At 31.7% G+C, this 27,186-nt stretch overlaps 1 long non-coding RNA gene across 1 annotated transcript; it reads right to left on the bottom strand.

The window, feature by feature from the left end:
* Positions 1-14,652: 14,652 nt before the first annotated feature.
* LOC135951112 (uncharacterized) lies at positions 14,653-15,399 on the bottom strand. The gene is made up of 2 exons (XR_010575954.1): positions 15,036-15,399; positions 14,653-14,931 (listed from the first exon to the last, which is right to left on the bottom strand). It is a non-coding gene; the product is annotated as an uncharacterized LOC135951112 (long non-coding RNA).
* Between the last annotated feature and the right edge of the window lie 11,787 nt (positions 15,400-27,186).

Genomic DNA, 27,186 nt, shown 5'->3' with positions numbered 1-27,186 from the left:
TTTTATTTTCCATTTTTAATTGTATTAAATTTGTTCATATGATATGATTTCGGAAAAAAATATTAAAAATGTTTTATTTTTTTTAAATATTTTTTTCGAAAGATTGAAGAAAGAGCTATCTAAACTATTTGGGACACATTTTGCTAAGAACAATAGTTAATAAATTACATGGATAAGAAAAAACACCTGTTTGACCAAAATGTCAAAATTTGACCCCCTATAACTCAGAGAGTTCTCGACCGATCTTGTTGAAAAATTGTGTCTGAGTTACTATCCAATAGAACTAACCTTGGTGCATTTCATCCCGATCGGAAGACATCGATTTAAAAATCGGATTTTTTAAATCGATGTTAATATTTCAATAGATGTTAATATGTAGACATTCTACGCGGTCTACAGGGCTTTAACGGAAGACCTAATATGCCAGACAGTCATAGATGAAATTTTCGTCGATGTGGAGTCCGATCGTGATCGTCATGAGCGAAAGACGCATTGCGGAGAATAAAATTAATTTTTGGTTCTATACTAAAACATTAGTGCTTTCTTTTTTTCAAAATTCCAAAAAGTCGTTTTATTTATTTCGGTTGTTAAAAACATCAAATAATAAATAAAATACAATAACTTAAAACTGTTAAACCTCACTGAGATGAGTGAGCGTAATGCTCAAAACTCAGAAAATATTAAAAATAATATATTAAACAATAATGATATCATAATCCACAGAAAAAGAAAAAACAACAATATTAATTTACCATCAACATCTAAACAAGCCAAACATAATTATTATGCTTTGCTTGATAATGATAAAGAATGTGACCAAGAACTATTTAAAAAAATTCAGAATCATGTAAAAAAAAAAACCAAGAAAAAACACAAAAAGGAAATCCAGCTATTGAAGAAGTGCAGAATGCAAAAAAAAAACAATTTAACACCAAGTGTAAATAAAAAAAATAAAACAATGATTACTACACACAAAAAAATCCATAGGTTATATTTCCTAAGAATATAGTATAAATTTAACTAAGCGCAAGGGTAGAATGGCATTTACAAAGTTTCTTAGTTAATATAACAAAAATTTTAGATAATTTCATACATACCCTTTTGCACCAAAAATATTTTCAATTGACAATAAAATAAACAAAAACAACATCGAAAAAGATACCAAACATCAAATAACTAATTCCAATAGTTATATTAACATAGTTTTTAGGTGAAGTGTATTGTTTGAATTACCTATTGGCATAGATAATAAAACTTAGTTTTTAGTTTTCATATAAAAAGAAATTAACTAATTAAGCCTCGATTATTTTTTTGTGTGTAATGAACAAAATAAAAACAAAAAAGTACCACCGATTAATATTGTTGATATGGAAACAAAAGAACTAATCGAATTAATAAAAACATTTTTAAAAATCAAAGAATTCAATATTAAAGAGTTCAGAAATAAAAAATCCTTGTTCTTAAATACTTTAGATGATTTTCTAAATTTTCATTTAGAAAAATCAAAAGCCAAATTTTTTACATTTACCCCTAAAGGTATTAAAACCAAAACATATCTACTAAAAAGATTAGATACAAACCTATCTAATGAAGAAATCTTGAATGAACTATGCCAATATGAAACCAATGATTTACATTTCATTAAGGTTACGTTTTGCCAATATTTTTAGTGCAAATATCACCTGAAAGTAACGTAAATAAACTAAAAAATATAAAACTTTTCTATCGTTGCATAAAATTAGACGTCCTGAAATACCTCAGTGCCGAAATTGTCAAGGCTTTTTTCATAGCGCAGCAAACTGTTTTTTTGCAGCAAAGTGTGTTAAATGAAAAAGGAAAATGTCCCGTAAACATTGTACCAGGTGATGAAAAAGAAAAGTTATATTGTGTTGTATGTAATAAATATGGTCATTCAGCTTCTTACAAAGGCTGTGAAAAATATAAACAACTTCAGCTAAAACTGAAAAAAAAACAAAAAACCTTATTAGAAAGTAAAACAAATTGAAATAATTTATTTACTAAACCTGGAATAAGTTTTGCTGATGTATTAAATAGTAATAATAATGGAAACATTAATACTAACAATTTAAAGAATACAAATAATAACACTTTCTTGTTAGAATTAAAAAAATATGATGGTGAACCTAAATATTCAAATGACAAACCTACAAAAACAGTTAAATATACAAGCTTCTGGAATAGATGCAATCTTTTCCATAGTAGGTGTGTAAATATGGCAAATAGTCAAATGAATACAATGTCTAAAAATCTTAAAATAATACGTATTAATGTAAATTCATTAATACGCATAAGTAGAAGAAATGACCTTCAAGAATTTTTAATTAAACGCAATCCTGATATCGTTCTTCTAAACGAAACACAACATAACCCAAAACATAGACTACAATTTGAAAACTATAATATGATTAGGAAAGATAGAAAAAATGCTTCACGTGGAGAGGAACCGCCATACTAATAAAAAACTGTCTAAAATATAACACTCACCCCCATTTTCTCAATCTCTGGTTATTTTTTATCGCGACGATAAACTGACAGTTCTCATACAAAAAAATGTTAATTGGAGGTTTATCGTTACGAAAAACGATAACCAGATATTGATAAAATGGGGGTTATTCTAACAACACAATAAATAAATTATTAATTAAACACAATCCTGATATCGTTCTTCTAAACGAAACACAACTTAACCCAAAACATAGACTATAATATGATTAGGAAAGATAGAAAAAATGCTTCACGTGGAGAGGAACCACCATACTAATAAAAAACTGTCTAAAATATAACACTTACCCCCATTTTCTCAATCTCTGGTTATTTTTTATCGCGACGATAAACTGACAGTTCTCATACAAAAAAAATGTTAATTGGAGGTTTATCGTTACGAAAAACGATAACCAGATATTGAGAAAATGGGGGTTATTCTAACAACACAATAAATTCTCTAAAATTTTTGGAAACTTGCATAGTAAAAATTCCCATGATTGCAAACGGGGAAATCGTTATTATTTCTGCATATTATCCTTCAGGAAATAATGATTCTAGTTTCAAGAATGAATTTCATAAACTTTTTGAAACTTTAAATTTACAAGATTTAAACTGCAAACATGTAGATTGGGGTAACTCTACTATAAAGGTCTCAAACTCAAAGAATGGATTAATGATAACGAAATAAATTTAAATTTTTTCAAGGAAATTCATATTTAGATATATGTATATCTGACTGTAGATTGCATATTCAAACAGAAAATAATACACTAAACTGTCTTGAAACTTTAGATTATGACAGCGATCATAATGCTTTACAGATTAATGCATATATGAACAATGAAAAACAAAAATTTTGCTTCTTAGAAGCTCAACTCATTAAATACAATTATAACAAGTAAGAGTGCTATATTCGGCTATGCCGAATCTTATATACCCTTCACCTTTGTTGTGGATGCATTATTATTTTTTATAATTAGTATATATGTATGTACATTGCCCACTTTCAGCGTACAGCATCCTAAATTTATCAAGAACACAAAAAACAACAACAACGCCAAACTAAACCAAACACCAAAAGAAAAAACAAAATACGCAAGCCAATGAAACCAACACACATCCAAACAAACGTTTAGTTGTATAAAAAACAACAACAACGCCAAAAGAAACAAAACACAAAAAAAAAACAAAATACGCAAAGCATGCACATCCAAGCATACGATTTGTTGCTTTTTTGTCAAAAAAACCAACACACAACCAAACAAACGTTTAGTTGTATAAAAAACAACAACAACGCCAAAAGAAACAAAACACAAAAAAAACAAAATACGCAAAGCATGCACATCCAAAAACATACGTTTTGTTGCTTTTTTGTCAAAGCATGCAATACATTGTGTTTTTTGATGAAATTTTCAGAGGTTGTCTCGGATTTTTGCTCATATCTCCGTTATTTATGGACGGATTTTGCTGATTTTAAATAGCAAAATTCTCGAAAGTATGTCTGACAGAATTGTTGAAGATTTGGATCCCGGAGATATCTGGGGCCTTCAGAAAATTGATTTCAACAGACAGACGGACAGACAGACGGACAGACAGACGGACATGGCTTAATCGACTCCGCTATCTATAAGGATCCAGAATATATGTACTTTATAGGGTCGGAAATGAAAAATGTAGAAATTACAAACGGAATGACAAACTTATATATACCCTTCTCACGAAGGTGAAGGGTATAAAAATACAAACTGGAAAAAATTTAAGAACAGGATTAATCAAAAATTGGATGATAATTTACAAATATGTACAAATCGAAATCTCACAAATCTAGAAATAGATACACACATTAATAGATTGAACAATGTATTTATTGAAACCATTAATGAACTGACACCTAAGTATAAAAAAGAAAATATTTTTTCTAAAATGAAAAATACAATTATAAACAAATTATGTTGCGAAAATAGTAAAATCGTTACAATAATAAAAAGACATAATCGATTAGAACATACTTTATCAGAAGAATCACTCAATATATTAGAGGTAAAACTAAAAATGATTAGAAAACTTATTAATGAAAATTTTACGATAGCTCTTAATAAAATTATTAGAGATAAATTAACAAATTTAGATTAAAAGGATTCCAAACAAATGTTTGGTGAAATAAATAAGAATTTTAAGAAATTTAAACCATTAAATCTCCAAAACATCAAAATTCCAGACAATTTTAGATTCATATTTGACAATTTAGGAATAGATAGTTCTAATAGATAGTTTAGAAAGGGATAACTTAAACAATTTTATCGTAGAGGATCAGGACCAAATGCTTGATACTATTGGTTCTTTTTTTGAGTCTGTGCACGCTTCTAAACAAACTAACCCAGCAAACAATTTACAAATGCAGGTTAATAATACCTTCAACCGCTTTTTAGATTCTAAAGTTATGTTCGAAAATAATCAAAATACTATAACAAAATTTAACGATAGAAAAATGTCCAACAATCTAAATGAAACACAGTTCGAAAATTATTTTATAACGAGAGACAATATAATATACATTTTTTCAAATCTAAAAGGGAAATTGTCTTCGTATTAAAAATTTTACCAGAGTTAATGATTTTAGGTTACTGTAGCCTATTTTATAATATGCTTAACAATGCATATTTCTCCAATCAATGGAAAAAAGCAAAAGTGGTTATTTTACCAAAAAAAAATAAAGATTTAAGTAATCCAAAAATTTGCGTGCCATAAGTTTACTCCCTAACATAAGCTAAGTTTTCGAAATGTGCATTAACAACAAAAAGTGTGTTCGCGTATTTTCCAGTAAAAATTATCCAGTAACTTTAATTTAGAGCGAAAAATACATTTACTCTCAATCTAAAAAAATATCCAAAAAAGTACGCAAACAACAATTTGTAAAAATAAATTGTATTTTATTATAAATCAATTTAAAACGTTTGTTTTATGTTATTTTACTTCTTTCTTTGCAAGACTTGTAAATTGTGTTAATTTTCAACTTTTTTGTTTTGTTTACATTTGCAACAATATGTTTTAAACATACTTTTTATGTTGATATTTTTTACTGGAGAAAACATGTCCAGTAAAAAATATCATGTTCTCTATCTACGAACTGTCACTTTTAACACTCTCTTGCTCATTACAAGTTTTTAAAAGTAAACGAACGGAATCCCGTAACTTCCAGTAATAATTTGTACAAATTATAAAGTACGCGAACACAACTAATATGAAATTTTGAGAAGATAAAATTTAATTTCAGAAAAACAATTTGGATTTAAACACAAACATTCGACCATCGATGCAATACATTTACTTACATCGAATATTAATTGGAATTGGAACAATAATTTATGTACAGGAGCATGTCTAATTGATATGGAGAAAGCGTTTGATAACATATGGATTCCGGGCTTAATATTTAAATTAATCAACTACAAATTTCCATTATATCAAATAGTACTCATTTATAATATGATTAGTAATAAAACTTTTATAATAGCTATGTTCAATAACTAAAAGTTGTTACTAGTTAGTAACAATTGTTACTGGAAAAGCGTTCATTAACTCAAAAACTTGCAAGTAGAGAAAAAATCAAGAGCGTATAAAAAATCAAGAGCGTATAAATTTTAGAGAGTGTTCTCTCGTTGCAAACTATTACAAGTTCTAAGGCCCAACTATAATATGCATAAGCTAGCTTAAGGTAATGTCAAACCCGAACGAAAAGTCTGTCAAATGCTTAAGGAAATTCAAAGAAACTTTTAGGTGGCTATAATGTACTTATGTGCATTCAAAACTATTTAGCCCCATTTGAACATTTATGTGCAACTTGCAATTAAAAAAATACGTATTTCTTATTATTTTATCAAAATATATAAATTTTCTTCATCCTTTTCATTTATTTCTTTATTTTCTTTGTATAAAATAAATAAACAGCTGATTCCGTACGGAATGTGCGACCAGCTTCGCACTTTGCTTAAGCAAATAAAATTCGACGAAACTTGACGAAACTCTCTTAAGTACATTATAGTTTGTCACATACGTTTTATATGTATTCGCACATTTGCTTAAACTGACTTAAGCTAGTGTATGCATATTATAGTTGGGCCTCTATTTTGAACTCGTAATAGTTAGCAGCTTATCTTTTATATGTTTTGTGTTATTGTTTATTTATTTAAAAGTTTATTTTTGTGGTGAAAAAATGTCAAAACAAAAGAATTTTCAATCAAATTGAAGAAAATGTGAGTATTTATACATTTTAAAAGGAATAAAATAAGAAAATTGTGCGTATAAAACAATTGTTACTGGAAAAGCGTCCATTAACTTTTTACTATTTTTGAGAAATTAAGAGAGTAATTTTGTAAATTTTGATTTTATTCTCTCGTTGCAAGTATTTACTGGGAAAGTAAATAAATAGACCTAATATCACATCAAAATAATAAAAGCAAAAAGACATTTAAAATTATCAATGGATTACAACAGGGAACTGTTAATTCACCTATTCTATTTAATTTATTTTTACTGGAGTTACTAAATAAAATAGATAATATTATTTCGTTTGCAGATGATATAATTATATATCACGCCAATAACACCATTGAAAAAATTAATGAAAACTTACAAAAATCATTTAATATCGTAGAAAAATATACTATTGATTGGAATAGAGAAATGTGAAACAATTTTATTTAGACCTCCAGTAATAATAACATCAAGAAAAATCATTTGGTATTAAATCTACATTGAATAATACCAATATAACAAATAAACCTATGGTGAAATACCTAGGTGTTTATTTAGATAAGTTCCTATATTTTAACAATCATGTTAACAAATCAATATTAAAAGCCAAAAATGCATTTATTATGTATAAAGCTCTATTTTATTCAAAATACATTGATAACAGAATTAAAATTATAATGTACCAATGGTTTAATATTTCACCCTCATACATGGAAAAGTTACGAGTATTCGAAAGAAAATGTTTAAGGGCTTGTATGTCATTAACACCTCAAAGCAATTACACAAAATATATATCAAAAAAGAAATTATATAATACTTCAAATGTTATTAGAATTGATAACTGTATCATAAATTTAATAAGAAATAATATTGTTACGAAATTGTACTTGAATTCAAATATAACGATTTTAACGGCTGATTTAAAAGTAGCATAATGCTTTCAAGTAACAGTGCTGTAAAACTGTAACATATCTGTGGGCATTGTTAAATAAAAGCTTTCAGTTGAATTGATTGTAAGTTGGCAACGCTGTATTCGAGTTCGAATAATCAGTTAAAGAACATTGTAGAAAGTACACCACAGATGGCGTATGATCTAGAATATTCGAACTTGGACAGTTAAAGAGCTTTCTAGATGGTAATGCAGTGTTATAAATAGTGGCAGAGGTTGCAGTCGTTAGTGAGTTTATCAGAGACGCTTTTCGAATAAACATCAACTAGAGCCTTACCCTAGGTCTCCACGTAGCAATATTTATTGCTGCAATTGTCAAATTTGATTGCGTCAATGAAATTTGCGAGTGTAGACAGCAAATTGCCATATGTAGCAATCCATTGCGCAATGATTGCTCTGCTGATTGTCTGAGCAATTATTGCTAAGCAATAAGCTGTCAGTTCAGTTGTCATTAATGTAAAATTTCTTCTTTCTATGATTCGATGCGATTAATTCATCCATATTTAATTTATTTAAGAACCAAAACAAACAAAAAAACAAAGAAATTATTGAAAAAATCATTTAACGTAAAATAAACCACAGTTTTTCATAGAACTTCTCGCTTTGAAAATTTTGTATTTGTGACGAACGTTTTCTCCACCTAAAGCAATCAGCAATCACTCTGCTGTAGCTCTGCCGACGTTATTGCTTGAGCTTGGCAATAAAAATTGCTACGTGGAGACCTACACGAATTTGTTTTTCAAGTAAATTCGTGTACATTATAAATTGTGTCTGTATTTCTGTGAATTTGCAAACGTGTATAAAAAACATTGAGTGACTATTTAATTCTGTTGTTGTACATTTAAATAAATAAAGAGTTGTTACAATTTTCAAACTACTAAACGGCTTTTATTTGCAATCAAAAGTATCCGGTTTATTTAATGGAAATAAACCAGCGTTTTGAAAAGGTTAAAACGTAACAATTGGTGTCAGAAGTGGGATTGCTAAGTATTAAGCATGAAGTTTGAGGAACTGAAAGTTGAACAACTCAAGAAGGAATTGAGTAAGTTGGAGCTACAAACAGCAGGTAACAAGGCAGAATTGCAAAAGAGGCTTATAGACGAATTCAAACGGCGTGATATTGACATCGGTGCTTACGAATTCGAGTATAAGGAAGAAATGGAAGTTTCTACACGTTCAACAACAAGCAGCATGGATTTAAGCACAATGTTCGCGGCTATGATGGACAAAATGGAAACAGCCAACAAGAACCTGGAAGCAAAATTGAACGAAAATTCGAAACAGCTTGCGGAGGTTAAAACTGAACTTCTAGCCGAAGTCAAAGAAGAATTTCAAGAAACATCTAGAGTCAACAATGAGAAACTTCTTGCCGACAATGAGAAACTTCGTTCTGAGGTTAAAGCTGAAGTCAAAGAAACTATTAAACACTTAGCGGAAATGGAAGCGAAACTTCAAGAATCTTCTAGAGTAACAGATGAGAAAATTCAGGAAATGTCTGAGGTTATTAACTGCATAGTGGATGTCATTGATAAAAAGGTTTCGGACTTAGAAACAAAAGTGAATAATGTTCAATGTCAAGAAGGAGCAGTTATTAACAACAGAATGGATGAAATTGACAAAAAGGTGTCCGACTTGGTAACAAAAGTGAATAGTCATCAGTATCAAGAAGGTGCGGTACAAATTATTCCAGAATCCTCTAGTAGAATAAAGGCCCCTAGTTTTGATGGCACTACACCATTTAATGTGTTCAAATTCCAGTTTGATACAGTTGCCATTAGAAACATGTGGAACAATGAAGAAAAAACCTATAGAATTGATTTTGGCCTTAAAAGGGAATGCAGCAGTAGTTCTTGAAAGCGTGCCAGCAAGCAACAGAAATTGTTATGATGACATAATGGAGGCGCTACAACGTAAGTACGGTGGCGAACATAAAAAAGAATTATACCGAATGGAATTGCGTGGTAGAGTGCAGAAACCCAATGAGACGCTACAAGATTTTGCGTTGGAAATCGAGCGTTTGCTACAGCTTACTTATCCAGGGGAGAACAACCCAGTTTTGGACCATATCAAGATAGAGGCATTCGTCAATGTCATTCGCGATCCTGAAATAAAACATGCGGTTTGTGCTACACCTAAACTATCATTTGCTGAAACAGTCTCATTTGCACTGGCGCAAGAAACGGCGAAAATAATTTCAAAGCCGCAAATATGCAAGGTGCGCAATATCGAGGTTGTTGCTGAAGACGATAGAAATATAGTCGATGAATTAAAAAAGGTCTTGTAGGCGTTTAATGATAAGCATATCAAAGCCAGAGTAAAATGTTATAATTGCGGTAAATCTGGTCATATTCAACGAAACTGCAAAGCACCGAGAAAACGAACCAGATCTGTTTCGCCTCCAAGAAACAACCAGCCGTCAAATCATCAATCGTCACAAGAATCACCTTTAAACTAAAACGAGCTAGCTTTATGGGGCAAGAGCTAGCTCCCACATCTGAGGGCCCCACAATCTCCATATCAGTAATGCAGCAGAAAAATAGCAATCTTACGGCTAGTGGATACATCAACGGTCAAAAGCACATTTTTACTATAGACACAGGAGCGTCGCAGTCCATAGTCAAGCCCGATTTAGTCAAAAACACAATTGAACCATTACGTGGGGTAAGTCTGCGCACAGCTACTGGGGAGCCAGCCACTGTCTATGGTAAAGTAAATGTGAAAGTAACCATTGCCAATGTTAGCGTCAATCATGTATTTATTGTTGCCGATATTGTGGACAAAGTAATCATTGGTGCTGATTTCATGATTACTCACGGCATTACTTTGGATATGGGACAAAAAGTTATGATTTGGCGAAATGTGGAAATACCCCTTGACGTCGAATATGAAAATAGGACTCAAGTAAGAAAGCTAGTTACCGTCGAGCATCAGAGACTACCACCACAGTCAGAAACTTTAGTATGTGCTTAACCTGTCCAGCTCTGTAAAAGTCGTTAAGCCAAATTCCGAAATAGGTCGATGCACTTCAGCAGAGGCAGTAATCAATTGCGAGAAAAACCCGGAACATGCCAATAAATCCACCAAGGAACACGAGCTACTAGCGGAATATGTGGGGAAATGGGTAGGAGGATTAGAACCGCCAGATAGAAATAAGGCCAAACAGCTTCTGAAGAAACATACCTCGGTCTTCGCCTTAAAAAGTCAAAGCCAAGGTAGAACGGCAATTGCAAAGCAGGCGCCCAGAAGTATTCCTCTAGCAAAACGAAGTGAGGTGAAGGAGTTGGTTAACGAAATGGAGCGGGATGGAGTAATCGAACCATCTTCAAGTCCTTGGAGCTCGCCTGTTGTGTTAGTTAAAAAGAAAGACGGCAGCACTAGGTTTTGCGTCGATTATAGAAAGCTGAACGACGTTACTAAAAAAGACAGCTACTCGCTACCAAGAATTGACGACACCCTGGACACATTAGCTGGAACAAAATGGTTCTCCACATTAGACTTGCAAAGTGGTTATTTTCAGGTAGAGATTGCAGAAAAAGACAAAGAGAAAACTGCGTTTAGTGCTAGTGATGGATTATGGCAGTTTAATGTGATGCCCTTTGGACTCTGCAATGCTCCAGCCACATTCGAGAGTTTAATGGAACATGTGTTGAAAGGACTTCACTGGAAGACATGTTTGGTGTACCTCGATGACATAATTGTCATGGGGAAGTCTTTCGATGAACACTTGAAAAACCTTGAAGAAGTCCTTAAACGAATAGCAGCGGCTGGACTAAAACTTAGCGTAAAGAAATGTGCATTGTTCCAGAAAGAAGTTAAGTATTTAGGGCATCGCGTAACAGCAGACGGCATATCAACAGATGAGGATAAAATACGAGCCGTAAAGGACTGGCCTCGTCCGAGAAATCTTCACGAATTGCGCAGTTTTCTAGGCCTTTGCACGTACTACCGACGAATTTTGCCAGTGTTGCCGCAAGCCTACATGAGCTAACGCAGAAGTCGCGAGCGTTCCTGTGGAGTGAATCTCAAGAACAGGCATTCCTTCAGTTAAAGGAATTGTTGTGTACAGCCCCAATTTTGGCATATCCCATCCCAGGGGCGAAGTTTTATGCTAGACAGCGATGCGAGTGGATACGGAATAGGCGGTGTGCTTTCGCAGGTGATCAACGGGACGGAAAAGGTAATATGCTACTACAGCCGAATACTTTCCAAGCCTGAGAGAAATTACTGCGTAACGCGACGTGAACTCCTGGCAGTATTGGAGTGTGTGAAGCATTTCCACAAGTATTTGTATGGTCAGCACTTCCAACTGAGAACCGATCATTCTGCCCTCAGGTGGTTGTTGCAATTTAAACAACCTGAAGGGCAACTGGCTCGTTGGATTGAGCGGCTTCAGAGCTATGACTTTAGCATCGAGCACCGGAAGGGTTTGAAACACGGCAATGCGGACGCGCTCTCAAGACGGCCTTGCAACGTGGAATGCAAGCATTGCGCAAAAGCCGAGAGAAAGGAATGTGTCATTGACGTTCGACTAATGCATATAGAGTCCAGTGCAGATTGGTCTGTATCGCAGAGAAATGACCCCGTACTGTCAAAAATAATATCGGCAAAAGAAGAAGGCAGAAGGCCAGCCCGCAATGAAATATCGGCCGAAAGTCCACTGATGAAATCATATTGGGCCCTATGGAATAGTCTACAATTGTTAAATGGCTGCTTATACCGCATATGGGAAAGTGCTGACGGTAAAACAGTGACAAATCTAATTGTTGTACCATCCTCTAAAATAAACGAAGTAATGAAAGAGTTTCATGACGGTACCAGTGGTGGTCATCTTGGTGTGACAAAAACCTTAGAGAAGCTAAAACAACGTTTTTATTGGGTGGGTTGTCAGAAAGCAGTAGCCGATTGGGTAGCCAATTGTCCACAATGCATAGCAGCGAAGGGCCCAGTAAGAAGAAGTCGTGGACAACTTCAGCAGTATAACTCAGGTGCGCCATTCGAGCGGATTGCGATGGATGTAGCAGGCCCTTTCCCTGTCAGTGATGCTGGAAACCGTTACGTTCTAGTGGTTATGGATTATTTCAGCAAATGGCCAGAGGTATATGCAATACCCAATCAGGAAGCTAAAACGGTTATAAGCGTATTTGTGAACAACTGGGTGTGTCGCTATGGTGTTCCACTGGAGTTGCACTCGGATCAGGGTAGAAATTTTGAATCCGTCGTATTCAAGGAAATGTGCGACTTATACGGAATAAGAAAAACCAGAACAACGCCACTGCATCCTCAATCTGATGGCATGGTCGAAAGATTCAATCGCACCCTGGAGGAATATTTAAGAAAAGTGGTCAGTGCACACCAGAAGGACTGGGATGAACACATACCAAAATTTCTATTGGCATACAGGTCAGCTGTTCATGACTCAACCTCTCGAACACCTGCAAAAATTGTATTCGGGACAGAACTCAAGTTGACTGGTGATTTAGAATTCGGTATTAAGCCCTCATCAAATAATGAAAACACTTCCCAAGAGCAAGATGACCTTAACGAACTTCACGAATTCGTACGCAGACGAATAAAAATGACCAGCAGAAATGAAAGCCAGATACGATCGAGCAGCGAATTCTGAGGGATTTAATGAAGGCCAACTTGTACTGCTGTATAACCCACAACGCAAGAAAGGACTGTCTCCCAAACTACAAACCCATTGGGATGGACCATACAAGGTGATTAAGAAATTAAACGACGTGGTGTACAGAATACAGAAAGAAAAGAGCCCGAGATCTAAAATGAAGGTCGTACATCTAGAACGACTAGCTGCCTATGGGAGAAGTGAATCTATGCCTATTCGGGACGAACAGGCTTAAGCGGGGGGCAGTACTTGAATTCAAATATAACGATTTTAACGGCTGATTTAAAAGTAGCATAATGCTTTCAAGTAACAATGCTGTAAAACTGTAACATATCTGTGGGCATTGTTAAATAAAAGCTTTCAGTTGATTTGATTGCAACGCTGTATTTGAGTTCGAATAATCAGTTAAAGAACATTGTAGAAAGTACACCACAGATGGCGTATGATCTAGAATATTCAAACTTTGACAGTTAAAGAGCTTTCTAGATGGTAATGCAGTGTTATAAATAGTGGCAGAGGTTGCAGTCGTTAGTGAGTTTATCAGAGACGCTTTTCGAATAAACATCAACTAGAGCCTTAAAGTGTGTTGTGTTTTTCAAGTAAATTCGTGTGCATTATAAATTGTGTCTGTATTTCTGTGAATTTGCAAACGTGTATAAAAAACATTGAGTGACTATTTAATTCTGTTGTTGTACATTTAAATAAATAAAGAGTTGTTACAATTTTCAAACTACTAAACGGCTTTTATTTGCAATCAAAAGTATCCGGTTTATTTAAAGGAAATAAACCAGCGTCGTTATGTAAAGAAAACAATTTAATAATGGCTCAATACTATACAAATGAAGAGTTTATATCTCACACCTTAAAAAAAGGATTTGTACCACCGGAGGCCTTTTCGTATTTAGATAAATTAAATATTATTCAAAATGAAAATGGCACGCCTATTTTTTATCATAATTTTAAACGTGCTAATATAATAGCGGTAAATTACAATTTAACAACTAATAATAATTTTAGATACGATACTAGTATATCTATTAGAGATTGTCGTGTGCACCCTGTAGTAGGGCAAAATTTAAAAAGAAGAAGACGAAAAGAAAGTTGGCAACGCGGGGATGTAAACAATTTGACAGCTGGAAAATATAAACAAAAACAAAGAACTACACTGCAAATGGCTGAAGTTAAAAGAATATATTGGGAACAATATTGCCAACCGAGGTTTCTCGGTCCCTAAAAGCTAAAATGCCGGTCCTTTTTCATTTTTCCCTGCCTAAGAAGAAGGTGGAGCCCGTGGCCGTCAGCAAAAGCAAAATCTGAATTTAAATTGAATATTTTTTTTTTTATTCATTTAATAACTTACAAATTTAAAACAAAACTTAAAATAAAACTTAAAACTAAATAAAGTTAAACTTAAAGCTAAATAAAACAGAAACTTAAAACTAAATCAGCCAACGCTGAGCCACGCCATCGCCAGCTCCATCCATCGTGGGACTACTTTGGCAGATCCGCACCATCAGTCCTGTGGTGTCCAGGTATTAAGGTTTTCGACCTAGTAAGTGTACCTCTTACCCGAACGACAGGACGAACAGAACCAGTCCTTTTAGATAATTTCTATATATAAAAAAAAAATAAAAAAAAATTTAGTAAACAAAAAAAAAAAGGGAAATATATATCTAGCTATATATTCGTTTATAGGCATACCTTACGTTAGTTGCTCGAAGCCAGTCCGCTGGATGAAATTGGTCCAAGCGTGCGCGAGAAAGATAGGATTGAGCTCAGGCCTAGTTAAGAATAATCCCGAGGTAGATTTGAACTCATAGGTTGCCGGAAACCAGTATATACAGAGAAAAAAAATAACAAATTATTTAAAAGGTAATTATAATATATTTTTTTGTTACTCACCTGAAATACCCGAACAGACTATAAAACGGACGGACAGAAAGCCATCCTGCAACCACCTGTCGTCGAGAAACTTCCATCCTTGGGAGATCAGTCCAGCTAGCTATATATCGTGAACCTGAAATAAAAGGGAAAACTTGAAATAGAAGAAAAAAAAAAACTTAAATGGAACTTGAAACACAAAATTTAAAAAACTAAAGTTTGTTAAAATCTTAAAACTAAAAAACTAAATTTGCTAAAAACTAAAGTTACTAAAAACTAAATTTGCCAAAAGCTAAAAACTAAATTTTGTTAAAATTTGAAAACTAAATGTTGTTAAAATCTTAAATCTAAAATCATAAAACTAAAGTTTGCTAAAATCTTGGAATTAAATTTTGCAAATATAACAAAAAGAAAACTAAATTTGCTAAAACTTAAAACTAAAATTTGTGAATAATTAAAACTTAAAATTTGCTAACCTTAAAATTAAATCCTAATGAAACTTTGTTAAATCTCTTATTTTAAATAAACAAAACCTTTTATAATGTTTAAATGAATTTGTAAAGTGTTGTCATTATTATGAGGTGGTAAATTTTTAATAATCGGCGGTAAGTAGGGTGACTAAATGTTTGCAGGGAAGATCTGGGACGTCGAGTAAGATGACGTCATGGCGAGGATGAATCCTCGAGAGGGAGGGTCATAATTTGTGTATAGGAATGACCGTATGGAGATGCAGGACTACTTTTGGCCCTTTTTTCTATTAAATACCCCAAATGCTGGTATGAATTTTGTGTCAGTGTGTGTCCGTGGTCCAGATTGCCGGCAAGAACCACCCCATCCGGCGAGCTTTAGCCGCGCCGCTAGCAATCTGGCCACTCAGTCCCTTTTCGTTTATTTTGTTTTCTGTTTGTTTTCTTTTAAACAAACAGCTGACCACCACACCACTACAAGATGGTACCCTACAAAAATTTAATACCAAAAAATGTTGGTGGATATCTAATTAAATTGAAATTTATTTGCTTTTAACCTTAGTTTTAATTTTCATCAAATTATAAAAAGTAATGTTTTTATAACTTTTTTTCATTACAACAATTATTAACATATTTCAAATGAAATTATCAAACCATTCATAGTTTGTAAATAAAAACTACTATTAAATTAATTGTACTTGAGAGCCCGTTTTAGAGCCTGTGTATATAATGTAAATTATTGTTAACTATTGTTTATTATAGTTTAAGAGTGTTATGAATTATACTTCAATAAACATTAAAAAAAAAATTCGTCGATGTTGTCATCAGGACATTTGATAACACTGTACAACACAAAAAAAAATACAAGGTCCGATTAATAAATTCTGATAGAGTAGACAAAAAAAGACACATGTATCGGCTTTTTGAAAGTTTACAGCTGAATTTCATTTGAGGGGGGGTTAAAGTATCCCAGCTCTGGCACATTCTTATTGTTAATCGGCATAAGAAACCATGTGATACTTACATTTTAGGTATAAAATGTGTGTAGCAAAGAGTTTGAATAAAATAATTATTACACATGTATGTACACAAGAATGTGTTTGTAAATATTTTTTTAAAATTCAGCTGTTATAAGCGCTACTCTATACATTCTGTTTTATGTGTCGATTATGGATGGCAACCGAACTTCAGTTGCGTTGCCAGAGGTTAACCACAAATTTTTGGTTGCCAAATGGCAACAGAAAATGATGCTGCCAGTTGCCATCTGCAATACCATTTAGGAAAATGACAACGCAACTGAAGTTCGGTTGCCATCCATAATTATATTTAAATGAGGAACGAAACAGGTTGAATTTTGAAAAGATTTTAGTTTTGAAGACCTATGAAAGCCTAAATGTAAAAATGTCAAAAAATTTGTCTGCTCTCTTAAGTTTTACGAGTTATACACCTTTAAAATTTTGATATATATTTGTAAATATCTACTATACTAAATGATACTTCTAGATATTATTAATATTTATTTACATATAACTTATTGAAATATATGGAAAAACTAAACATAAGTTGGCACATTTCGGAAAAAAAAAATAACTAATGTTTCGAAGTTCGATTTTAAGGGGACAAAAATATTCACACATTCATTTGTCATCTTCAATGTTTCACATGTTTCACTTTACTCGTCAATTCTGTAACATTCTTTCGCTCACTGACATTGAAAAGTGAGTGAGTATTGTGTCCTACAAAAATAAAACGATCATTCGAATGTAGGTTTGTTATGTATGTATATGATCGTATGCTGCCGCGTATATATTTTGGTTTCAAGAATTATTGGAGTTATTCAAATTGTTTTTGTTTTCATGAAGGAATTTTTATATGTGTGCTATTAAATGAATGTGAATTTATTTATGGTATGGTGATGTAGAAAGAAATAAAGAAAGAGTATTGCTACAGTTTTTAAGTAAATTTCATAAAATAATAATGAAAAAGGGAAATACATAATTGTTATTGTTAAAATAATAATTGTAATTGAAAGTATGTAATTAGTAAAAAAAATACTATTTCGAAAATACATTAGTGGGATTATATCTACCAAAAAACATAATTAAAAAATATAAAGTACTAATATTCTTAATTAAATTAGCAATATTATTTCAATCACTTTTTTTAGAAAACATATATCTTATGCACTTGTTTACTATACTGCTTCTTCAACAGAACATTTGTCAGCTGCCATGAGCGACCTATCGTGGGTTTCCGCTGTTTTTTGGAATGACAGTTTTACGTTATTTTTTATTTCGTAAAACAATAAAATCGTATTCCTTAAATTCAGAAATTCTATTTATATATTGTTATATCATAAAATAATTAAGTTAATGTTGAAAATATTTTTATACATTGTATCACAAAACTATTTTGCTTTCGTATTTTTAGTAGAAATGTTGTTGATCATATACAGTGACGGACATTGCAATAGAATCACTACCAATATTTCATTTAAAACCAGGAGCAATCATAAGGATTGGTGTGGGTCAGAAAATATAAAAAAGTGGCAAAATGTGTAGTGGACGGACGAAACGACCATTAATTTAATTGGTAGTGATGATAAGACATGGGTTAGACGTCCAAAAAATGGCAAAAACCAAAAACGTTTAAACATGATTGGGGAAATATTATAATATGGGGATGCTTTTCTTGTTATTGCGTTGGTCCAATTTATTGGATTAAAGAAAATATGGATAAGCACTTGTATTTTGGAGAATGTTATAAAGCCACATGCAGAATGGAATATGCCCTTAAAATGGCTCTTCCTGATAATGACCCAAAGCACACGTCAGGTCTTTCCAAAAAATGGTTTTTATATAACAAAATTCATGTTATGGAATGGCCGTCTCAATAACCAGACTTAAATCAAGGAAGAACTTTGGCAGAAAATTCAGGAAATATGGTATGCAATTTCCCGATATACATGCGAAAGTTTGTTAAATTCAATCCCCAAAAGATTTGATGCTGTTATTAGAAATAATTGATATGCAACAAAATATTAAGAAAACAACGAATTCTTATGATGATTTTTTATTTTTAATCATTTTAAGACTGATTGATTCTATTTGAATGTCGCATATTTTATTTAGTCTTTTAGATTTAACATCGTTTTTAACATAAGAATGTGTTATTTTTTTATTTTATTTTTTTCTATTTATTGTTTACGTTATGAGCATTAATATATACAGCCAATTATGAATAAAAATTCCGCGGGAATTTTTCCCCTTTTCGCATTTTTCCTATTCAAATTCAATGGGAAAAACTCCCTGGGAACAAACTCCCGGGGAATTTTTTATTCATAATTGGGCTGATAATGAAAAAATTTTAAATTTTTAAATCAAATTTTGTAGTTTTACCGCTTTAATCGAATTCATATGTAGTGATTCTATTGTATTGTCCGTCACTGTATATATAAGTTGTAAAAGTCAGGTAAATAATATATATTTTGCCAATTGATAACTAACATTATGTAAATGGGAAAACCTCCAAAAAATTGCAACAATATTCATTTTGGTTTAGTTATTGTCACATTTTTATTTTGGATCGCAATTATCAGATCATCAAAATAGTTTGCCTTTTTCAAATTCCAGTTAATATCTTGAGCTTTTTGGTAATTTTATTATTTTGTGGTAAAAGAATACCTTGTAGTTAGTGAATGTTCTGCTTAACAAATATTGTCTAAACATTTGGTTAGCATCGGAAATTAGAAATAATAAAAAATTAACTCTTTCTTCCGCAAAAATATTAGTTTAAATAAAATACAATTTAATTTTTTAAAATTTTAATCAATTATTTCACGCATAAATCTCTAATTGTCAAAAGACTGTGTGTTTTTACAACTAACAACAGAAATAATTGATTTAATTCACTACAAGCAATTCTCAAAATGAAATGGTCCTTATACAACATACTGAGCTAATGAGCTAAAAGAGCGACTTAGTTCATTTCAGTGAGCTGAGCTAATAAACCCAACTCTAATATATTCAGGGTTTTATGGTAACATTATTAGAAAAGAACACGACCAATCTAAATTTTTTTCAGAAAAGAACATAAAGAAGGGTAAAAGGCAGAATAAATGCATCATTTATGTCAGAAAAGAAAACACCATTAAACAAGAGTCGATTTTAATGCACGTAAGACTCAATGTTGTACGCTAACACACAATCGCACGACAGATCATGTTGCTTCATCTGTTTCTATGGGTGGTGTAAATATTAAGGAATCAGAAGCTCTAGATATTCTAGGCATGAGAATTCAGTGTGATATTCGCTGGACAAAACATATTTTTCAAGAGTCGAAAGAAGCACTCAAGTGCTAAGAAATACTTCACTTCATCTGATCTTCTTACTATTTAAACCACTTATATCCAACCCAAAATGGTCGGTGCTTCGAAGTCTATTTTGGAGTTACTTGACCGCGTACAGGAGAGGGCGATGGTGCTTATCGGTGACATTAGGGTATCCAGCTGGATTGATTCTCTGGAGCATCGTCGCAATGGGGTTTGTGTTTCACTGTTCTATCGGTACTACAATGGAATGTGTTCTGATGAAATTAGGGAACTTGTTTCGATACCCGTAGTTTCTTACGAAATACGCGTTCAACAGCGGGGGCTCATCCATTCGTGATCGATTGGTCAGTGGATCGCACAACACACTACAGAGAAAATTCATTTTTTAGCCGTACCGTCCGTATGTGGAATAAGCTTCCTGTCGAAATATTTCCTATCCCTTTCAATGTAGGAAAATTCAAATCAAATGCCCACAAACACTACTCCCTCTATCCTCCTTCCCATAACCTATTTTCCTAGTTCCAACACAATGCATTGGATGAGTAGGGGTCATCCCTTGAGTGCTGGTCCAAGCAAAAAAAAAATCGTCCAAATAGCTAGAAATATTTAAATAAATATTCGGGATGTAATAAATTTATTTGTAAGAATAATTCCCAGACTTGTAAAGAAGTGGCCACTTAAAATCCGTACGCACTGTAATCATAACAAAATGGAAAATGATTTACATACGTTTTAACAACAAATCTACCGTTATTCTACAATGAATTGCAAGTCATTATGTTTAGTTTAGTTTTAAAAAGTGTAGACATAATGGAAAATGATGCTAGAAATAAAATTGTACACAAATATCTAGAAAATCCGACTTTGTCGGGTTAAAAGATATTAATAAAACTAACATATATAAAACAAATAATATTCAACTGTAACTTTTAATTTAAGGATTTACACAATGTACTTATTATTTTGTCCACCAATTTTATGATGTTTTTTTATTTTTCAATTCATAAAAAATTTAGTTTATGTTATTAGGGGATAAGTGATTGTGTATTATGTTAAACATAACATAAACTAACTAAATATATGGGGGATTTCACGTCAAGTGAACCAACTTTTAAAATCGATGTCTTCCGATCGGGTTGAAATTTACACCAAGGTTAGACCTATTGGATAGTAATTCAGACACAATTTTTCAAAATTTTTTCAGAACTCTGAGTTAGAGGGGGTCAAAATTTAACATTTTGGCCAAACATGTGATTTTTCTCATCCATGTAACTTATTACCTATTGTTCTTAGCAAAATGTGTTCCAAATAGTTTAGATAGCTATTTCTTCAATCTTTCGTGTGTATTTTATTTTTGATAAATTGCAGTCGGAAGCCTGCTGTCTTCAATACAAATCATTAAAATTTAAACATATTCGACGAAATGAGCCTGCATTACCATAATTTTGAAATATTGAATTGTTAAAGTTTGGTTATAACGTGTGGGGCGTTGATGGACATTAAAATGTAAGTTGCTTAAAGGAACTCTGAGCTAATATTGCCATTAATAAGGTTGATAAGAAACATCGCATTCGACATTGTTCGACGATTTTTTAAAGTTGATAAATTGAGTTCCAATAACCTGGTTATGTATGGAGGAAGATATATAGATGGATTTAGGTAAGAGCTCCTTAAAACAAATATTAGAAATTGTTTTTGGACAGACTCAATACGATCACTATTGATGTTATAATATGGATCCCAAATGATTGATCCATATTCGGTTATACGTCTTACAAGAGCTATATGGACATTTCCTACGATTATTCAACCAGGATCGAAAAATAAAATGTTGGTACATATAATTTTGTCGGCCCAAGGACGAAGCCTATTGAAACTGGCTGAAATCAGTCCATTATTTCACCTAGCCCCCATATGTCCTCCCGAAATTGGACTGTATCTGTCATAAATGTTTAATTTATGTAGGGATCTACAGAAATTCGCTCCAAATAAGTCCCATTTCACACTAGGCAATTTAGTTGCGCAAGTCTCTTGCCCAACAACAAAACAGCATGTACAATTTTCTTCTCCTTAACCCGACATTACCTCTGACCACTAAATTGCCTAGTGTGAAAGGGGTCTAAGTTTTATATATACTGAATTCATGTCACCAAATTTTATTATGTTCGTCCATAATTAGTCATAGCTCCCATATAAGACCCGCTTTCGTAAATTACTTTAACGTTCATAAATCTCATAAAAATCTATAAGTTAGTTTAATAGAGTGGTTATATCGGCAGTAGTGATAAATTGGAATGGAATGGGTTGTTGTTCTTGGATATAAAATGGATAAGTTTTTGATGTATCATATTCAGCTTTAGAGTAAGTTAAAGAAAATCAATCCGCAAACAAATTATTTATTGCAAGGTATTTCATTAATGACGGAAATCCGACGAAATTTATAAAATGTTTTAGGGTCACGTTTAAAGTTCAGTTTCATCATATTTAAATAATTTTTATAAAGGTGAAGATTGAGTAAATTATATTTAGCACGGTATAGAGAATATTTAGTGTAATCATTCAGCAATCCAGTTTGTTTATACTTCCTATAAAACTTATTTTTTATATTTTTTAATCTCGATAGATTTATTAACAACTGCATATTTAGGTACACAATCATCAATGTAATCAAACAAAGTCTTGTTAAATGAATTTATAGTTTCATCAATTGCTGCCGGAGTACCACTAGATAACGACAAAATTTAATAAAAACAGTTTGTATTATATTAAAAAAATTAAAGGTCAATGTGTGTGAAAGTGTTATGAGTACTTAGATGCAGTGTTGCCAATTTAGCCCAAAACCGAAACCGAAAACCGGTCAACCTGTTTTTTTATCTTTGTAAACTCGACCGATTTCGGGTTTCTTTAACATTTCGGTTTTTTGAGAAACAGGTTTTTGTAAAATGGTTAACCGGTTTTAATGAAATATATTTTCTAAGGCTCATTTATTGTTTTATTTTATAGAAAACTAGCTAAAACCCGGTGTGCTTCGCTACCCGTAAAGTAATGATTACAATTAGTTTCTAATGTAATAAAAAGTACGTTATTTATTTTATATTTTCTAACCTTTATGTGAATTGTAATAAAATACAAACGTTTAGAACCAAAAATATTTGAATTTAATGTTGGGTTTTCCTACTCGCGAACATGCAACTGAAAACTTTTCATGTGAAAAGCATGAATTGTCTAGACTTAGTCCGCAAGCTTGCAAAGAGCTTTATCAATTGACATTGCAATTGCTAAGCAAATAGGAAACTGCAATCGATTAAAATCAATGGCATTTCCGAAGTTATAATCGAAATACGTGCAGCAATACATCTGTCCCTTTATACTTCCCACTTATAAAAGTCGCCCCGATTATAAACATAATGTATAGAGTAGCGCTTATAACAGCTGAATTTTAAAAAAAATAATTATTTTATTCAAACTCTTTGCTACTTACTTTTTCGGCTGATTTGGGCTATATATTTATTCATTCATTACATTGTATGGTAATGAAGTGGAATTGCCTAGAACTAAAAAAATGTAAATAATAAATACTTCCTATCCAAATTTGCTATCGAAGGTAAAATAATAGAGATTAGTGATTTTTAGTTAAATTTGAACTATTTTTTTTTCATGCTAAATTTTTGGGGTACTTTAAAATAAAATTCTTAATAAATGCGAAATTAACCCTAAGCTCTCCTTTATTTCTGACTTTCTGGTTGAATTTTCCGTTTTGGTGTATTCAGGGACTTACAGTAAAATTTCACGGACAATATTTTTGCGGAACATTTTATCGCCTTAAATCCCTATTTTAATGATGTTTTTTGCTCTTTTTTAAAAGAACAAAAAAGACCCATGCCTTGAGGATTTAGAGGGTTAACATATTCTACAAAAATGTTCTCCGTAACTTTTTACATAAATTTGCTGAACACTTTTTATACCTAAAATGTAAGTATCACGTGGTTTCTTATGCCGATTAACAATAAGAATGTGCCAGAGCTGGGATACTTTAACCCCCCCTCAAATGAAATTCAGATGTAAACTTTCAAAACGCCGATACATGTGTCTTTTTTTGTCTACTCTATCAAAATTTATTAATCGGACCTTGTATTTTTTTTTGTGTTGTACAGTGTTATCAAATGTCCTGATGACAACATCGACGAATTTTTTTTTTAATGTTTATTGAAGTATAATTCATAACACTCTTAAACTATAATAAACAATAGTTAACAATAATTTACATTATATACACAGGCTCTCAAGTACAATTAATTTAATAGTAGTTTTTATTTACAAACTATTAATGGTTTGATAATTTCATTTGAAATATGTTAATAATTGTTGTAATGAAAAAAAGTTATAAAAACATTACTTTTTATAATTTGATGAAAATTAAAACTAAGGTTAAAAGCAAATAAATTTCAATTTAATTAGATATCCACCAACATTTTTTGGTATTAAATTTTTGTAGGTTACCATCTCTAATAGATATACTTGTATCGTATCTGAAATTATTATTAGTTGTTAAATTGTGGGGAACATGATGCACTATCCATATTCGGACGTCATGGGCTGTGTGTTTGGTCTACTGTTGAAAATAGAAATGTTCCCAATCTTTAACTTTAGAGCGCATTGCAGTAGGTTTTCTTTTAAAATATTAAGGTACACTGTTTTGTCCATTGAACCGTCGATGAAAACTAAGTTTCCTACACTAAATGCAGCCATACAACCCCACAACATGACACCTCCTCCACCATGTTTGACAGTGTTTACTTTCGAGATTTGGAAATATGTAAATGTTAATAAAAATAAGTTTTTTAAATTTGTTTCTGTTCGATACTTAAATAACATTACAAACAGTATTATTATTTTTTTTTCGTTTTAAAATTCACAAAGCGCCGAAGGCGAAAAATTATTTTAAAAAAATCGCGCGATTTTTTTAAAATAATTTTTATTTTTTTTGCAATATTTAAAATTGAAGCACCACCTTCACTCATCAGTACCCATGTATTTATGTTATATATATTTTTGTAGAGAACCTTTCAGGCTTTCATGTTATATATATGGGGCATTTCATGTCAAGTGAACCAACTTTTGAAATCGATGTCTTCCGATCGGGATGAAATTTGCACCAAGGTTAGCTCTATTGGATAGTAACTCAGACACAATTTTTCAACAACATCGGTCGAGAACTCTCTGAGTTATAGGGGGTAAAATTTTGACAATTTGGTCAAAGAGGGGTTTTTTCTTATCCATGTAACTTATTACCTATTGTTCTTAGCAAAATGTGTCCCAAATAGTATAGATAGCTATTTCTTCGATCTTTCGAAAAAAAATATTTAAAAAAAAAAATAAAAAATTTTTAATATTTTTTTTCCGAAATCAAAAACTTTTTTGACTTTTTTTTAAAATACGCCCTTTTTTTTTTTTTTTTTTTTTTTTCTTAAAATAAAGTTTAGATATTTTCCTTGAACACCTACTTGGTCGCTTAGTGGGATGCGAGTGGGATATCTATCAAAATAAATATTTTGTAACTCAAAACATAAAATTTTTGACTTTTTTTGCAAAATCAAAAACTTTGTTGACTTTTTTTTTTCAAAATGGACCCTTTTTTAATCTTTTTTTTTAGGTCAAATAAAAGCTTAGATATTATCCTTGAAGACCCTTTTGGTCGCTTAGTGGGATGCGAGTGGGATATCTATCAAAATAAATATTTTTTAACTCAAGACTTACAATTTTTGACTTTTTTTTTTGCAAATACGATTTTTTTTCCAAATGGGCCCTTTTTTTAAAATTTTTTTTGTAGTCAAAAGAAAGCTTAGGTCCATTCCTTTAAGATATTTTTAGTCCCTTAGAGGGATGCGAGTAGGATATCTATCAAAATAAATATTTTGTAACGCAAGACATACAATTTTTTAATTTTTTTTTGCAAAATCAAAATTTTTTTCCAATATGGGCCCTTTTTTAATTTTTTTTTTTTGCTCAAAAGAAAGCCTAGGTCCATTCCTTTAAGATATTTTTAGTCCCTTAGTGGGATGCGAGTGGGATATCTATCAAAATAAATATTTTGTAACAATTTTTTAATTTTTTTTTGCAAAATCGAAATTTTTTTCCAATATGGGACTTTTTTTTAAAAATTTTTTTTTGCTCAAAAGAAAGCTTAGGTCTTTTCCTTTAAGACCTATTTTGTCACTTAGGAAGATGTGAGTAGGATATCTATTAAAATAAAAATGTTGTAACTCAAGACATTCAATTATTGACTTTTTTTTTGCAAATTCGAATTTTTTTTCAAAATGGGCCCTTTTTTAAAAATTTTTTTTTAGTCAAAAGAAAGCTTAGGTCCATTCCTTTAAGATATTTTAGGTCCCTTAGTGGGATACGAGTGGGATATCTATCAAAATAAATATTTTGTAACTCAAGATATACAATTTTTGATTTTTAGGCAAAATCAAAAACTTTTTTGACTTTTTTTTAAAATGGGCCCTTTTTGTAATTTTTTTTTTTGCTATAAAGAAAGCAAAAGATGGTTTTGATCGCTTAGTGGGATGCGAGTGGGATATATATCAAAATAAATGTTTTGTAACTCAAGACATACAATTTTTGTGTTAAAACATTTATTTTGATAGATATCCCACTCGCATCCCACTAAGGGACTAAAAATATCTTAAAGGAATGGACCTAGGCTTTCTTTTGAGCAAAAAAAAAAATTAAAAAAGGGCCCATATTGGAAAAAAATTTTGATTTTGCAAAAAAAAATTAAAAAATTGTATGTCTTGCGTTACAAAATATTTATTTTGATAGATATCCCATTCGCATCCCACTAAGGGACTAAAAATATCTTAAAGGAATGGACCTAAGCTTTCTTTTGACTACAAAAAAAATTTTAAAAAAAGGGCCCATTTGGAAAAAAAATAGTATTTGCAAAAAAAAAAGTCAAAAATTGTAAGTCTTGAGTTAAAAAATATTTATTTTGATAGATATCCCACTCGCATCCCACTAAGCGACCAAAAGGGTCTTCAAGGATAATATCTAAGCTTTTGTTTGACCTAAAAAAAAAGATTAAAAAAGGGTCCATTTTGAAAAAAAAAAGTCAACAAAGTTTTTGATTTTGCAAAAAAAGTCAAAAATTTTATGTTTTGAGTTGCAAAAT

The sequence above is a fragment of the Calliphora vicina genome, chromosome 2 (assembly GCF_958450345.1).
Source record: "Calliphora vicina chromosome 2, idCalVici1.1, whole genome shotgun sequence".
In the NCBI taxonomy this organism is placed as follows: domain Eukaryota; kingdom Metazoa; phylum Arthropoda; class Insecta; order Diptera; family Calliphoridae; genus Calliphora; species Calliphora vicina.
The sequence above is the reverse complement of the archived record's forward strand: the minus strand, read 5'-3'. Positions and strand labels throughout refer to the sequence as shown.